The 15,062-nt window shown below is 40.0% G+C and overlaps 1 pseudogene; it reads left to right on the top strand.

Annotated features, from left to right (window-relative positions):
- The first annotated feature begins 9,899 nt into the window (after window positions 1–9,899).
- Window positions 9,900–11,468, top strand: LOC103720778 (putative galacturonosyltransferase-like 1 pseudogene; annotated as a pseudogene).
- Window positions 11,469–15,062: the final 3,594 nt, after the last annotated feature.

Genomic DNA, 15,062 nt, shown 5'->3' with positions numbered 1-15,062 from the left:
CAAGCACCTACGCCCTGCTGCAGCTGCTTCAGAAGGTCTAGCCTCTTCCACCTCTCACTATTACGGGCTCGTTTGGTTCGCAGGAAAAGGAGGGGGGAATGTGTGGTCAACGGAAAAGTAATGAAATGCCTCTTGTTTGGTTGGAGTTTTCAAAGAAGAGAGATGGAAAAGTTGTATTCCCATGGGAATATAATTCCCACATTTCATGGGAAAGTCTTTCCCATGAGAAACATGGGAAAGTTACTTTCCCATGAGGTGGGAATCACTTCTTTTTTATTTTTTCCCAAAAAGACCCTTCAGCATTAAAGAAGCATTAAAGAGGCATTAAAGACCTAATTTTTATTAAGGGCATAATAGGAATTATACATCCAAACATAAGCACTTTGGAAATTTGTCACTTTCCTATGGTTAACCAAACATGTCAAAAGTACTTTCCTAGGTATCCTCTTCCTAGGAATCTGATTCCCAGGAATCAGATTCCTAGGAGGAAAAATACTTCCCGCGAACCAAACGAGCCCTACATGCTACAAGTTGTCTTCCCTCCGAATATTTATTATGTGGGAACCTCCATTGCAAAGGGCGCTGTGCTATCCCATTTCAGAAAAGGATTTATGGACTTGTAAACCTTGGGATTGGGATCTATCTGAAGTCAAGTAGGCTCTGCCTTGTCTTGCATGTAATAGGTCTCGGAACCGATCGCAACTTAACACAAAGGGTAACTAATCAAAACTCGCTATGAAGCCTCTGGGTTACCAATTAAGGCCCACCATCCCAATAGTGTGCACGGTTGATTTTACATTGAAAATTTAAATATTTACCATAGTTGGTGATGCCTCGGCCGAAATCTTAAACGACCTTTGAGATTACGCTAGCTAAATTAGCAGGATGTGATCCTTGTGCAAAACGCCCGTGCCTAACCCTCGTAATGTGTGGGGGCCTATCAATCTCGGCCGACCCATATGTCCGAATTCTAAGCCAACAGGCTTGCGTCTCTGTCTATATAATCCACTCCCGGAGGGCCATACAGGTAAGTGCCCGTGTGCTCCAACAGACTATTAAGAACTTTTTCTATTCTCTGAGCATCGTCCTGACTTAAGCATCGGAGGTTTTTCCACCGAACATACTCCATCAAAAGGATTTCTTTATTTTTGTTGTTTCGGGTCAGAGCTCAACCGTAGGCCAATATCCAAACAACAGCTCTCCATCCCACTTGTGGCCTTGCATGACCAAAATAGCTTATCGCCGTGCACTCCAACATCTCTCTCTTTCAACGGCTAGCCAGTTCTCGGCCGCAACACCTTCGACTTTGAAACCTCCAAATTGCTTTAATTATAACTCCTCCACTACAAAATAAAGAGAACACATTTTGGAAACTAAATTATTTGATTTCAAGGTTCATTATTGTGAATAAACCCCTATATATCTTTATTGGCACCAATTTGTATTACAATAAGCTTATACTTTCCCTTGCCATCTTGGTCGTCTATGTCCTGGATGGTTAAAGCTGACCCAAAGAAAGTTGGGATAAGATCGATGGCTATGGTTAGTTGGTTAGTCTCTGTCATCTCGGTGCTTCTTTCAAGGGATCCGTCCAACTGTGCTGGCTATAATTCATTTATGTGTTTCACTTGCCCCAAACCTTTTGTGAGCTTTATGCCGTATAATGCCTAAAATTATGCACTAGACTTTTTTGGTATTACTTGTAGGTAGAAAACCTTAAATAGATTGTTTCTTATTCTTCACAACACAAAATATCGATTTATGCCTTTAATTTAGTATGATCTCCATTTCCTTGTGCTTCTCTCCATCCCCCTTCCATCGATCATTTTCCTTGTCCTCGTGTAATTACTTGTTTCTATTATTAATGGTCACTATTCCAAGCGCAGACCATTGATTCATCCATATGCGTGGACTCTTTCTGTCCAACCATTCCCTGGTTTAGATGTTTGACTGGTCGAGAGTTTTCTTGACATTGATGAAGTCTGGGTTGGACAGTGGATTTTTTTAATTTGCAGATCAGTTTATTAACAAAGGTAGACTTGCTCTCACCTATAGTTCATTAGGTTTGAGAATGTGCCTTTTCTTTATTAGTTATAGGAAAAATTGTTAAATGAAAGAAATGCTACTAGAGTCAATTGTTACAAGAAAGCAGACAAACGAACTTGATATATTGGGGGCTAAGAAAGAAAGCAACACTAATAATTTGCTCCTAATTTATTGCCTGAGGAGCAAGAGGAAGAAGAGGACAGGGATAAGATCTTTTTTTGTGGGAAGAAACGTAGACCAAGGAGGCTTGGTTTCAGATCTAGTTACCAATAAAAGACATGCCGGCCTTGAACTGCCAACCAAGACTTTAGAAGTTGACCCTATTGCTGTGTCATTGGCACTATTTCATGAAAACAAGTTTTCTGGATTTTAGTAGAAGGTTGGCAGACACATCTGTTCATTCCATTGGTTTTGCTAGGCAGTCTTAATAATATACATTGATTTCCCTTCTTTTACATATTTATAAATAATTATTTTAAGGGCCTTAGGTTTCAAGCCCATAGAAATCTTTTGATAAGTACTCATGCAATATATTAAATTAATGGCCTAAAATCTTTGATATAAATATATAAGGATGACAGGAAGGAAGCTTTTGGTAGGCTTGGATGAGCAAGTGTCCCTTTTCTCCACTTGCTTTTTTTTTTGTGTGTGTGCAGTGGAGTATTGAAACCTAAGCCAACTAAAATAATCCTGAACTATATATCCAAGTTCTGTCAGTCAACAAATCCGCTCATTCTGTGATATCAAGAAGATCATTTTTCACCAAATGTATAGGAAGGGTCTCTTGCTTCAGAATCTTGTATTTCTCCAGCTTCATAGCAGAATCCAGTTCAAAAGTTAGGAATTAAACACTGTGTCTATCGACATTGAAAAACAATACTGTAAGCACTTTGCTATTCAGAACATTCTGCTCAGTTAGCTAACTTCCTGTGTTTGCTGGATTGGTGATTGCTTCTCTGTCTCAACAGCTCATTCCAATTCCCAAGTCTCAAGATCAATGCTCCATGAATGAATAATATGACTGTAACAATTCATTTGATGCCTATTTTATTGAGTGGTAAGTTCATTTTTTATGTACTGAAAAGTTAGACCGGTGCTAAATCCAAAGGCTGCATTTAGTTCGACAATAAGAAAAATGGGAATAACAAAAATGATGCCTATAAAAATTTAGGAAGAATTATGTCACATGAGTTATTCCAATTTTCATTTGATTATAACTTTTGGAATAACTTTTGCATGAAACTTTTTTATTAAAAAAAAATAAGAAGCTGGTATGAATTATAGATGTAGAGAAAGTTTATGACAAGTTGCTTTTGGAATAATGATCGCATAGTAGAAACAAATTTATTCCAAGTCTTATGCCGTTTTTATTCCCCAAGCAAATGTTGCTTTAAAGATCAGGAGCCTGCCACATAGTTACATCCCTTTATTCCCTTCAACCAACTAAATAACATCATGCCAAGATATTCCCTCAAACTTATTTCACCAATAAAATGCCATAAACTGGTGGAATAAGTTCTATACCCTCTACGGTAGCCGGAAAGCCATTCCTTGTTCCCTCAAAATTTATTCCACGATCAAGCGCTATGCTAAATCTAGCTTGGAGCTCTACGTATATCTTGCCCAATCCTATTTTAACATATCTTGCCCGAACGTATTCCAACATATTTATTCTTGTCAGTCTGAAATTTAGTTAATCTGAATCAGGAGCAAAACACCCAAGGGGCTCTTAGAAAACATTTAAGATATGTCGGCAAATGAAAGTTATAAATAAATTATAAGTTGAATCATATACTCTATGTAGGAAAATTTTAGTTATCAGAGTAAGAAAAATGTGAATCATGGCGACTTGGACTGACCTGTGGGAAGACTAGCGGGTCTTATTCTCTTACTCCCTAGTCCACAGTAATGTGAATCATGGCCGACTTGAACTGACCTGTTTGAAGACTAGCGGGTCTTGTTCTCTTACTCCCCAGTCCACATTTCTGACCTTATACTTGGCTTTAAGATTCGCTGGGTGTGGGTGTCGGATCCGCTGACGCATTAGTCGCCGCCGTACTTTCGAAATCCCAATCAGAGCGCTTCCCGTCGATCAGGTACCTCGTCCCGCCTTTGTCACAAAGTACACCGCGAATAGATGACTGCCACGTGCCGATACATGATACGCACGTGGGATGTATGCAAAGCACCGCACATGCTCAACACCTGTCAAGCCACCGTATACTGGTGTTCCAGGGATGGGCCGGAGCTTTTGATCCTCGAGACTCTCACACGTGGGGATCGCCGGTGCCAGGGGTCATGGCCGCCGGCGTGGTTCACGTGGCAGATGAGGATCCATGTCGGTCCGTGCTGGATTTTTGCCTCGCGGATTATATTAAAAATATAGATTACGTTTCATAAATTATGATTTTTTTTTAAAAAAAGAATACCGTAGGAATGCCAAGATTGGTATTTGAATTTACCTGATTTTCTGCATGTTGTCCAAGGAGGTGCCAACTAGACCCAAGTTCGGACAGCCTTTATTATTACCACCGAGGTGGTAGCACGGTTAGAATGGGGCTAAGATTCCACCGGAGTGGCCCAGGTTCGAAATGCGCGGGTGTCCCCACCTGGTTTGCCCGGTGGAGTCGTCATCTAGTCTGTCGGTACTTAGGTAGTACTGGTGTGACCTACTCACACGTGGAAGGGGCTGCCACGTTGGTGGGGCTCCCTCACGGATGGAGAGGATATGAGTAAAACTTGTATGTCCGTGTCGAACATTTTTCAATGGAGAGGGGGCTTAGTGGGAGTTGCTACGCGGGTGAGGTTCTCCTCACCCCCTCTTTCCTTTTCCTAAGCAAAAAAACCTTTATTTGCTTTACGTCAAATTAAAAAGAACAAACACACGCTTGTTATTGTGAGTAAAACAAAAATTATATGGGCCCGGCATAAGGAAAAAAAATATAGAGCGAGCTACCTATTTTACCATATTTTATCTAGTGCCAATTTTGAAGGAGAAACTTAAAAGTCATGGATTCTTTCTACTAACGGAGTCATCAGTCCCATGATTAAAAATAAATAATAATAAGAAAAAAGAAATCGTGTATGGTATCCTTTTTCTTCCTCATTTTCAAAATATGCTTTTTTTTATTGGTACATACTATACGGCCAAGTAATACATGGCAAGCAAATTAATCATTAATCTGCCAATACACACATTTAGGTATATCAATACATAGTTTTTAAAATATGGTATTCACCAGTACACAATACATGACCAAATGATGCACATTTAGCAAATTAGTCATTTAGTAATCTAATACACACCTCCAAACAAATTGATGCAATTTTTAGAATATCATGTTCACTAGTACATACTACAAGATTGGTGATACATACTTATCTACTTTCTAATACATACTCTAAGCTTATTTGATACATACTCAGCACTGATCTAATACATACCTCTAGATAAATCAATATACAGTTTTCAGAACATACTTTTTACCAGTATATATTACATGATCAGATGATACAGACCAAACAAATTTATCATCTAGAAAGCCAATACACATATATAGGTAAATCGATATATAGTTTTCAAAATATAATGTTTACCAGTACTGGCACATAGTTTTTTAGTTTTATCTAACATAAGAATTTTTATATATATTATTCCTTAGATTTCATGAACTCTTAGGTGCAAAGATCCTAAGGGAGATGGATTTGAAAGAGGAGAAAGGGACTCGGAAGGAGAAGGAAGACCTCACAGATATGATAGAAAACTTGATAACTAAGATGATAGACATAGAGGCTTGATTAGAAAGAAAAAGAATGCATATGGTCTCTCTTTGTGGACAATCTCTCTTGGCACGTGTAATTTTTTTATTTATTTTTTTAAAAGTTATGAAATTAACGAACTTCGTTAGTACAAGTTCTCTTTAAGATGGGCATTAGAAAAAAAAAACATAACAAAATAGAAATCTCGCCCCATATGATATTCTATAGTGCTCGCTCCATATGATTTTTGTTCTTGTGAATACATACTGTATACAATAAGATTGGAGCCTTTGAGGTTTATTTTTTAATGAAATTCTCTGGTTAAATCACTTAATACCATTTATATGTGCGGACGGGTCTTGCCGACAAACAATGCTGGATCTTCTTAAAGAAATTTTGGTGAAAAAATTAGGTGAATTATTGATAATATATTGAAATATAACTTTTGATCTCTGGTGTTTAAGAGAAGGGGCAGCTTGAGACCAACAAGAGAAAGGCTTTAAAAGTTAGAACTTAATTCAACTTAAAAGCTTGAAACTTCATAAATGTTGAATAAAATATATAAAAATAAAACAAACATGTCACACTAAGATTTATCATGGTTAATCCAAAATCCATATTATGTCCATCAGGAGAGGAAAGGATCTAATATAATAAACAAATTAATGACAATCTAGAGAAAATACAAGAAATATCAATTGAAGAACGGCTTTTCCTAGAAATCTAGCACCGAAGAAGCACATTACCCTTTAGCAAAAAAAAAGAGAAGCACATTACCAATGATTGCTGAGATGTACTCTAGACCTAGATAAAACTCCAAGAAAAATAATTTCCTTCTCTATCTCTCCTCCATCTCTCTCTTCTCTTTCTTTTTTTTATTTTTCCTCCACCCATGCTCACACTTGAGTTGTAGAATTTTTTGCTGGTCCTCATAGTAGAAGTAGGAGTCACATTTCCAAGAGCCACACTTACAGTATAATATATGATCACTCAAGTCCAAGAATCACTGGCTCTCCACAAGCCATGTTTTTATTGCACCCCTACAAGAATTTGCTCTTCTAAGAACTATGCCCGGGCCCATGCTTAAACTCAGTATCCTGCTACATCGAAGCCACTTGCTGCAAATACCAGACATTCAAAAGCAACCATAAAAAGGCCTTGATATAGAAATTGGAGAGCAATTCGACTTTAAAGCTTAAACCATTAAGTTTTGGACCCAATTATCTATATAAATCCTTTTTGCTTAGTTATTTATATGAATCCATCTACCTCTCATTAATTGTTCCATGTGGGACTAAAAACCTTAAATGGGACTCTCAACACTTGGCATGCAAATATATTCAATTTGAGTGAGAGGTGAGGGGAAGTTTGTCGTGATCTAATGCTGCCTAGCATTTCTTTAGACCTAGCATAAGAAAAACTATCTTAGCAGCGTGGAATAGCATATCACATCTAGAAAAGAAAAGGGAGTGCGATCAAGGAACTAAACTTCAATTATTGAAGAGCATGTCGACTTTACACCAAAGCAAGTTTTATTGGCCAATAATGCATGCCATTCAATTAAAGATGGGCATTAGTAGTAGAACAACATACTATGCGGAGTAGATCGATCGTGCCAATCCAAAATCTATAACAAACACAAAAAAAAAAAAAGAAATACTGAAGGAAAAATAATTAGGAGAGAGAAAAAATATTTAATTATTGAAATTGAACCATACAGAAAGGCTCTCTCTCACTCGTCACCAGAAAGGATAACTCTCACTCTCTTCTTCTCTCTCTTTTCTCATGCCATATTAAAAGAGACACCAAAGATCCTTTTAAATAAAGATAACTACTCTATAAAGAATAATTAAGTAGAATAAAACTAGGAATAGAATTCTAAAGTTATTAAAATTAATAACCTAAAACTCCTAATAGGATTAAGACTTGGCAATGAATCTCAATATTAGTAGCCTTAAGATATGCAGAAGTTCTTCATTTATAAGCTAGACCATCCCCATCTTTAGACTTGCAACATTAATCATTGGGGAACTTTTACTAGCATCAGGTGCTAGGAAAACTTTGTCGATCTAAGCCATTCATAAAGCTAACACAGATATTTAGTGATCACGACAATCTTGTGAACTAAGCATAGCTTTATTTTGATTAGCTATCAGCTTAGATTCTTGTAGAATAATTCTTAAACCAGGATATTTTGGATGTAAATCTTAACCTCACAATGAACAAAGTCTAGTTTAACAATGACGTATATCTTAATCCGACACTTCTGCACCAAAATGCTGGTGCAAAATGCTTGAGGTGGCAACATCTCATGTTAATTAAAGAGATCTGGGTTGAACTCCATCCTCACTCTAGTAGTTGGCCAGGCTTCCACCTGTTCTGGTTCTTTAGAAAAAATTTCAAATAAACTATATTATTTATTTAACAAAAGGTGTCAAGAACCATCATTATTGGGACCGAAGACTTCAGAATTGCCATACATCCATCAACGTGGCAAGCTAGCGTTCATGAAATGCATGCAAGGAAGCAAAGAGGATATTATGGTAGATCAATAGGGCATGAACTAAATTAAACCTAGCATAGAACTTTGCCGTAACATAACTTATGACCATTAGGATGATAGCTTTGGAAATGAACAGGATATATGAGCTTCATTAAATCATTGAGAGAGGGACCGACACCGCCAAAGTGAAAGCCTCTGCTAAAAGAGAACCCACACACCCGAAAGGAAGAACACAAGCATCCACCTGCTCTAACTTCAGGACTTGGAATAGCTAAAGAGGTTTCACGAAAGTCAAGCAACCCATTCACACCAACTCTTTTCCCTGAGAAAGAACGGGCACCAAAACAAGAAAGAAAGCTCGGACTGGTGAGAAGGATGCACCAACGGTAAGATGTGGTCTTCCCAGCTAAAATAGAACATAAAATTGTATACAATATTTGCTACCTACCTAGATTGAAAATATAATGAGTAGAAATATGAGTGTGCTGAAGAGCGGAACCTTTTTGCTTCATGATGAATTAAAGGAGGTAAAGGTGGTGTGTCACATTGGGATGCCGACACCACAACCCCCATCCACCCTCTAAAGATATATAGTGAAACGAAATAAGAGAAGTGGGAAAGGATTTACTTCATTGTTATAAAAAAGAAATAACTACAGTAATGGACATTAGTTCATTGTAGAAAGAGAGGATTTTTTTCCCAAAAAAATAGTAGTAAAGTTGACATTCGAACAAAACTCAAGTTAAACCCGTCCTGTCTCGATTACTTTAGAGCTAAAACAAAGCTACCTATTACCATGTAGTTTAAAGGGTTATTTAAAATTAAACAACTGGAAAACCAATGTTTCCTTAACCTTTATATTCCGAACTAATCTTTGCTGTTAGGCTCGGACATGTACATCTAAAAATCTAGAATTAAGATGCATCATTCTTTATTAAAACACATATTATATTTATATATATAGACAAATTATAATCTATTCAACGTATTATTTATTATAATTTAAGAATAATTGGAGGATGTTAGGTTAAATCATGAGCTACTATATATGGACCGCTTAAATTCTCTACTCAGGCGGAACTGGTAATTTTAAGCGGGGAACTCGAAAGTTGTCGCGCGATCGGTCTTTCCGCGTGCCAGCCGCACGTGTCGGAAAGCGCGGACAACGCGGCGAATAAAATCGCAACGCGGCACGTTCCCACGGGCCCCACATTTCCGATCCCCCGCAACCTTTCCCGTTTGGACCTCCATGCCCCTCCACCGCGTACGGTTCAGTACACCAATCGAGGGCATTACCGTAATTCTACATTCCGGTAAGGGGCTCAAAACGGGCGGCTTTCCCCCGGCCTTCCCATCCGTCAACCCAAAGCTAATAAAAATTTATTTTATTCTCACGGTAATATCCGAAGTAAAAAAAAAGAAATAATAAACCATGCCGTTGGGTTAATGCTTTCCCATCACCGTCCCCATCCAACCGTCCATTCCCATCAATCCCGCATTACTCGTCGCCAATCTTCACGCACCTCCCACCAAAATATTTCCAAAGTTTGTCGTCCTCCTCCTCTGTTTCCATATCTGTGTGCATATATATGCAGTCACGCTTACTCTCTTCTCCCCATTTCCCACGTCGTAGCCGAGGCTCGCGCGATCTCTTTCGCCACACCGATGCATCGATCGGTACACCCCCTCGTCGCCGTTCTCCTAGTCTTATCGTACTCCGCCGCCGCGGAGGCCGGCAGAGATGAGGCGCCGAGATTCCGGGAGGCCCCCCAGTTCTACAACTCGCCGGGCTGCCCCCCGCCGCTTCCGCCCTCCTCCGCCGCTGTCTGCTCGCCGTCGGCGATGGTCCACGTCGCTATGACACTCGACGTCGCGTACCTCCGAGGGTCCCTGGCCGCCATCCTCTCCGTCCTCCAGCACACCTCCTGCCCCCAATCCGTCCAGTTCCACCTGGTCGCCTCCTCGTCCATCGCCTACCTCAACGCCACCATCGCCACCTCCTTCCCCTCCCTCTCCTTCCGGATCTACCCCTTCGACGACTCCCATGTCTCGGGTCTCATATCGACGTCGATCCGCGAAGCCTTGGACCGTCCGCTCAACTACGCGCGGTCGTACCTCTCGCGTTTGCTCCCCGACTGCGCCCGCCGCGTTGTGTACCTCGACTCCGACCTCATCCTTGTCGACGACATCGTCGCTCTTGCCTCCACCCCGATCCCCGACGGCATCGCCCTCGCGGCGCCCGAGTACTGCAACGCGAATTTTACCTCGTATTTTACCCCGACTTTCTGGTCCAACCCGGCGCTCTCCATGGCGTTTGAAGGCCGAAAGGCTTGCTATTTTAACACCGGCGTGATGGTGATGGATTTGGGGCGGTGGAGGGAAGGAAGATACACGGAGAGGATAGAGGAGTGGATGGAGCTCCAGAAGCGGATGCGGATCTACCAGCTGGGGTCCCTGCCGCCGTTCCTCTTGGTGTTTGCGGGTCGGATCGCGGCGGTGGAGCACCGGTGGAACCAGCACGGGCTCGGGGGGGACAACTTCCGGGGATTGTGCCGGGATCTCCACCCGGGTCGGGTTAGCCTCCTCCATTGGAGCGGCAAAGGGAAGCCTTGGGCTCGGCTGGACGCCGGGCGGCCCTGCCCGCTTGATGCTCTCTGGGCTCCCTATGACCTCCTCCGCACCCCCTTCTCCATCGAGGACTGCTGAAGCTGCTCCTCCACAACGACCCGGATCCGCTCCACTAGATCCAGATCCGATATTTTCTTTTTAACCTTTTTAGCTTTTTACTTTTTCTATTGTTGCTATGTGAGGTGTAAAAAGTGATGGCCGGGAGCAAAGGTCGCATCTCGTTTGGATGTTAGTTGGTATTCCAAGAAACATATATATATATATATATATATATATATATATATATATATATATATATGTGTATATATATATATATATATATATATGTATGTATGAAAGGTAGGGGTGGTGTAGATATGGGTGGAAGGAATTACTGCATTTGGAATTTGTCTTTTTTCTTTGTTTTGACATTTTGGAGGGATAGCTTCTTGTGTTACGCTAACAATGCCATGCAGAAATTGTATACTTAAGCGGGTATAAAGGGAGAAGACTAGTATTATGAAAATAAAAAGATGGTGCTTTGCTTGCTGGAGATTCTGGTTGGGTTGTCTTTGATCTTAGAATAATGAGGACTGATGTATGAATGGAAGATAAGTAGCTGCTGCTGTTGCCTCTTATTTGATAATATAAGAGGCTTGTGAATCAGGCCATGAAAAAATGGTTATAATAATATTACCATAAATTCTATTTGAACATTTTGAAATTTAAGTAGTATGGCATCATTAGTAATCAATGTTTGCCTTTAATCATGATTTTCAAGCCGTTTGATATTTTTTCTTTTCTTCGGATTCATACTGCTCAAAATATATTCAACCACTATAGAAAAATGGAGAAATGCTGACGCTAGATAAAAGCATCGGTAATTTGTTTCCGACGCCAAAATTTGCCGACACTTCTAAATAGCATTGGTAAGAATTAAACTAAGACGATGCTAATTAGTGTCGTTGAAAGAAAATAGTAAGACGACACTTATAAATGTTGTCGGAAGCCAAGGACTGCTAAGATTTAGGCCAGACGATGCTTAAAGGCATCGTTGGAATCCTACGCACTAACCCCCTTTTAACTTCGTCTAAACACTAACCTAAGACGATGCTTATAAGCATTATCGGAAGCCTAGGAAGAGACCTAAGGCGACAGTTATAAGCATCGTTAGAGGCCAAATCCCACACCTACAAAACCCCAATCCCTGACCTAAGCCCTAACATCCTGATCATTTTAGCCCCCTTTTTCTCTCCGGCACTGACCGACCGACTCAATCCCCCGAGCGAGCTCCGCCAACCCCTTCGGACCCACCGCCTTTCTTGATCAAGGATCAGGAGGACTGCTGTGCTGTGGTTGCATGCAAGTCTGTCAAGATCATCACCGTCATCTCACCGTAGTTTCTCCACGACCAGCTCCCTATCTTAGAGGCGATGATCGTGACAGAGTCGAACAAGCCATAGGAATGTAGAGTTTCATGGTCCGCAACCTTGAAATCCTTTCCGAGCTACGGAAGCAATGGGAGCTCCTTCTTACGACTACGCGAGAGCTCGACATCAAAATCACAGAGTGCAATAAGCTTGTTCGTCGGATGAATGAGATCAAGAGCAACATCCGGTCTGTAGGTGCTCTCTCTCTCTCTCTCTCTCTCTCTCAGGCATCGATTGCCAGATCAAAATCGTGGCTGACGCCGATGGATCCCTTCGTTGGGTGCGCCTGGACTTGCAGCATAAGCACCAGATCTACGTTCTGGTTGGTGAGGCACCTTTCTCTTTGCCAGCGATCTGACGAGTTCTTGTTTGATTCTTGTTCGATTTTGGATTCGAGTTCTTGTTTGATTTCTTGCCTAGAGCTTTATTTTCTTCTTTTATTATTTGGTTTTAGTGTTCTATTTTAGGGTTCGAGTTCTATTTTCTTCTTGGATGTTTAGACTTGCCTGCTATCAACGGAAGCACCTAAAGACAACATTTCTTATTAGCTTTTTGGAATGCTTAGATCCAATATTCTGTATCCAATTTATGTCAAGTGTTTTCTGGTTGGATAAAAAAAGTACATCAGAGGCAGCCAAAAAACATTATTTCCCCCTAATTTTTTAGGGTAACTTTTATTACTATTTCGTCCGTGATGATTAGTATTTTAGGCAATGTTAGATAGGACTCCGAAGGAGATAATTTTTGGTTTATTATCATATACAATTCAAAATTTTGAGATTACGTTCAATATTTATTTAAACGTAGATGTACTTAAATATAAAATTGCACGTATTTAGCATATACATGTATATCGAGTTTTCAAATCATTTTAAATATTTTTTTTAAAAAATAATTATAACGACGTTTATAAACGTCAGCAGTTAGCGATGCTTTTCAAACCGTTAGCAAATATTTTTTTTTTTGACGCTCATATTGCCAATGCTTTTGTGACGCTATATAAAATATCGGTAATAAAACTAACGACGCTTTTAATTATGGGTATATACAATAAAAAGCATCGATAATGCCTGATTTTTTTGTAGTCAACGTCTACTCTGTAATTCCGTGCTCCAAGTCTTGGTGATGTCCTCCAAATATTTGGCATGTATAAATAAATTTAATAGCAGGTGCTTCTATATATATAATTCTTATAATAGCAAAGTTTTCCATAGAACTTATGGACCACATTGTCAATAGACCAACCTAGAAATAGTTTCCCTATTTTTAAGAAAAGCTTTCCAAATAAAATTTCTTAGGAATGCATCATGGTGTTAAGGCATGGGACATGCGCTCGTCAGTGACTATGCTTTGCATCTCACCCCGCATGGGCCACACCTTATGACTTTGAACATGCTATATGTAAGTTTAGAACTTATAACCATGTGCAATATGTATATATATGACTTTGATCATTTAGCTTGCAAGTAACTGCATTATTTTTCTATCACGGAGAAGTTGAGAAGAATGGCTTTTTCAATGAACTTTCAACTAATTCTCTTGGAGCTACGCAGTGGCATGGCGACTTGGAGCCTTTGCGTATTACTAAAGTGTACTTGAAATCCCCTCAAGAATTGCATCGTTTTGACTTCTCTACATGTACTCATTTTAACGTTATGTTATAATATATAACAATTTGCATCCTTGTGCACCTCATGATATGGGATGCATTTTTATTCGCCAATGCCTAAGTTGACATATATCATCAATGCATGCCACATGGGCCATGAATGAATTGGGAGTCAAGAATCCCGTATGGATCATGCCTCCATAAATGTGGAGGCACACCATTCACAATAATAATCATCGGATCTTGCCCCATGAAGGTTTCTTGTTTAGATTTGCTTCCTACGAAAGCAGATGCCTGCAAGGTGTGCTTCAATGTAACCTAGATGCATGGCCATGCAAGAATTTTATATACTTGCCGTTATTTCCAAGCTTCTATATTATTTGTGGTGCAACTAGAGTGTCGGTGATGAATTGACCAGGGAGAATGGTCATTTGGATAGGCCTCAGTTGGCGAAGTAGAATCAACTAAGTACGTAGACATATCGGACGTGGGTCCTTTAATTTCTGATGAGTCATCTAGGAAGCCACATGAGCCCACCGGGTTTGGTGCATGATGTTGGACTTTCTCGCAAAAGAACATAGCCATCGTCGTTCTCAAAGTCTTGGGGTGGGTCCATTGGGGATTGAGGCTTGCATGCACCCGTTTTTGTTTTGGTATAATAGGCTTTGCTTGCACTCGGAGTTTCGTAGGGATTTTGACTGGGTGCTCTCATAACTTCCTGCTGCCAACTTTGATGAACGTGAGGTCATTTTCCACCGGCCTTTTGGGAGTGGGAGGGCTGTCATTTGCTGCAGAAGGAAAGGCTTGAGAGTTTCCGAGAAAAGCTCGCCGAGCTCTTGCTTTGAGTCCAAGATTGCCTAACCATCATGCATACATCGTAAATTTCTATGTGGTCATGGGGTCATGTATGTTACCACTTACCACCCATACACCCCCTTGTTTCTAATATATATATATATATATATATATATTGGTGTCGAGTGAAAAAATTAAATTTGTAAAAAATTCATACCAATTCACAGAATAATTCGAATTTAGATGTAAAAGATTTTGGAATGGTGTTAACCATGCAGATAATATATCAAAATCCATTACTTCTTGATCAAAA

This window comes from Phoenix dactylifera, chromosome 1 (assembly GCF_051530095.1).
Source record: "Phoenix dactylifera cultivar Ajwa chromosome 1, Ajwa_hap1_PhDact_Kaust_v1.1, whole genome shotgun sequence".
Lineage (NCBI taxonomy): Eukaryota > Viridiplantae > Streptophyta > Magnoliopsida > Arecales > Arecaceae > Phoenix > Phoenix dactylifera.
The sequence above is the reverse complement of the archived record's forward strand: the minus strand, read 5'-3'. Positions and strand labels throughout refer to the sequence as shown.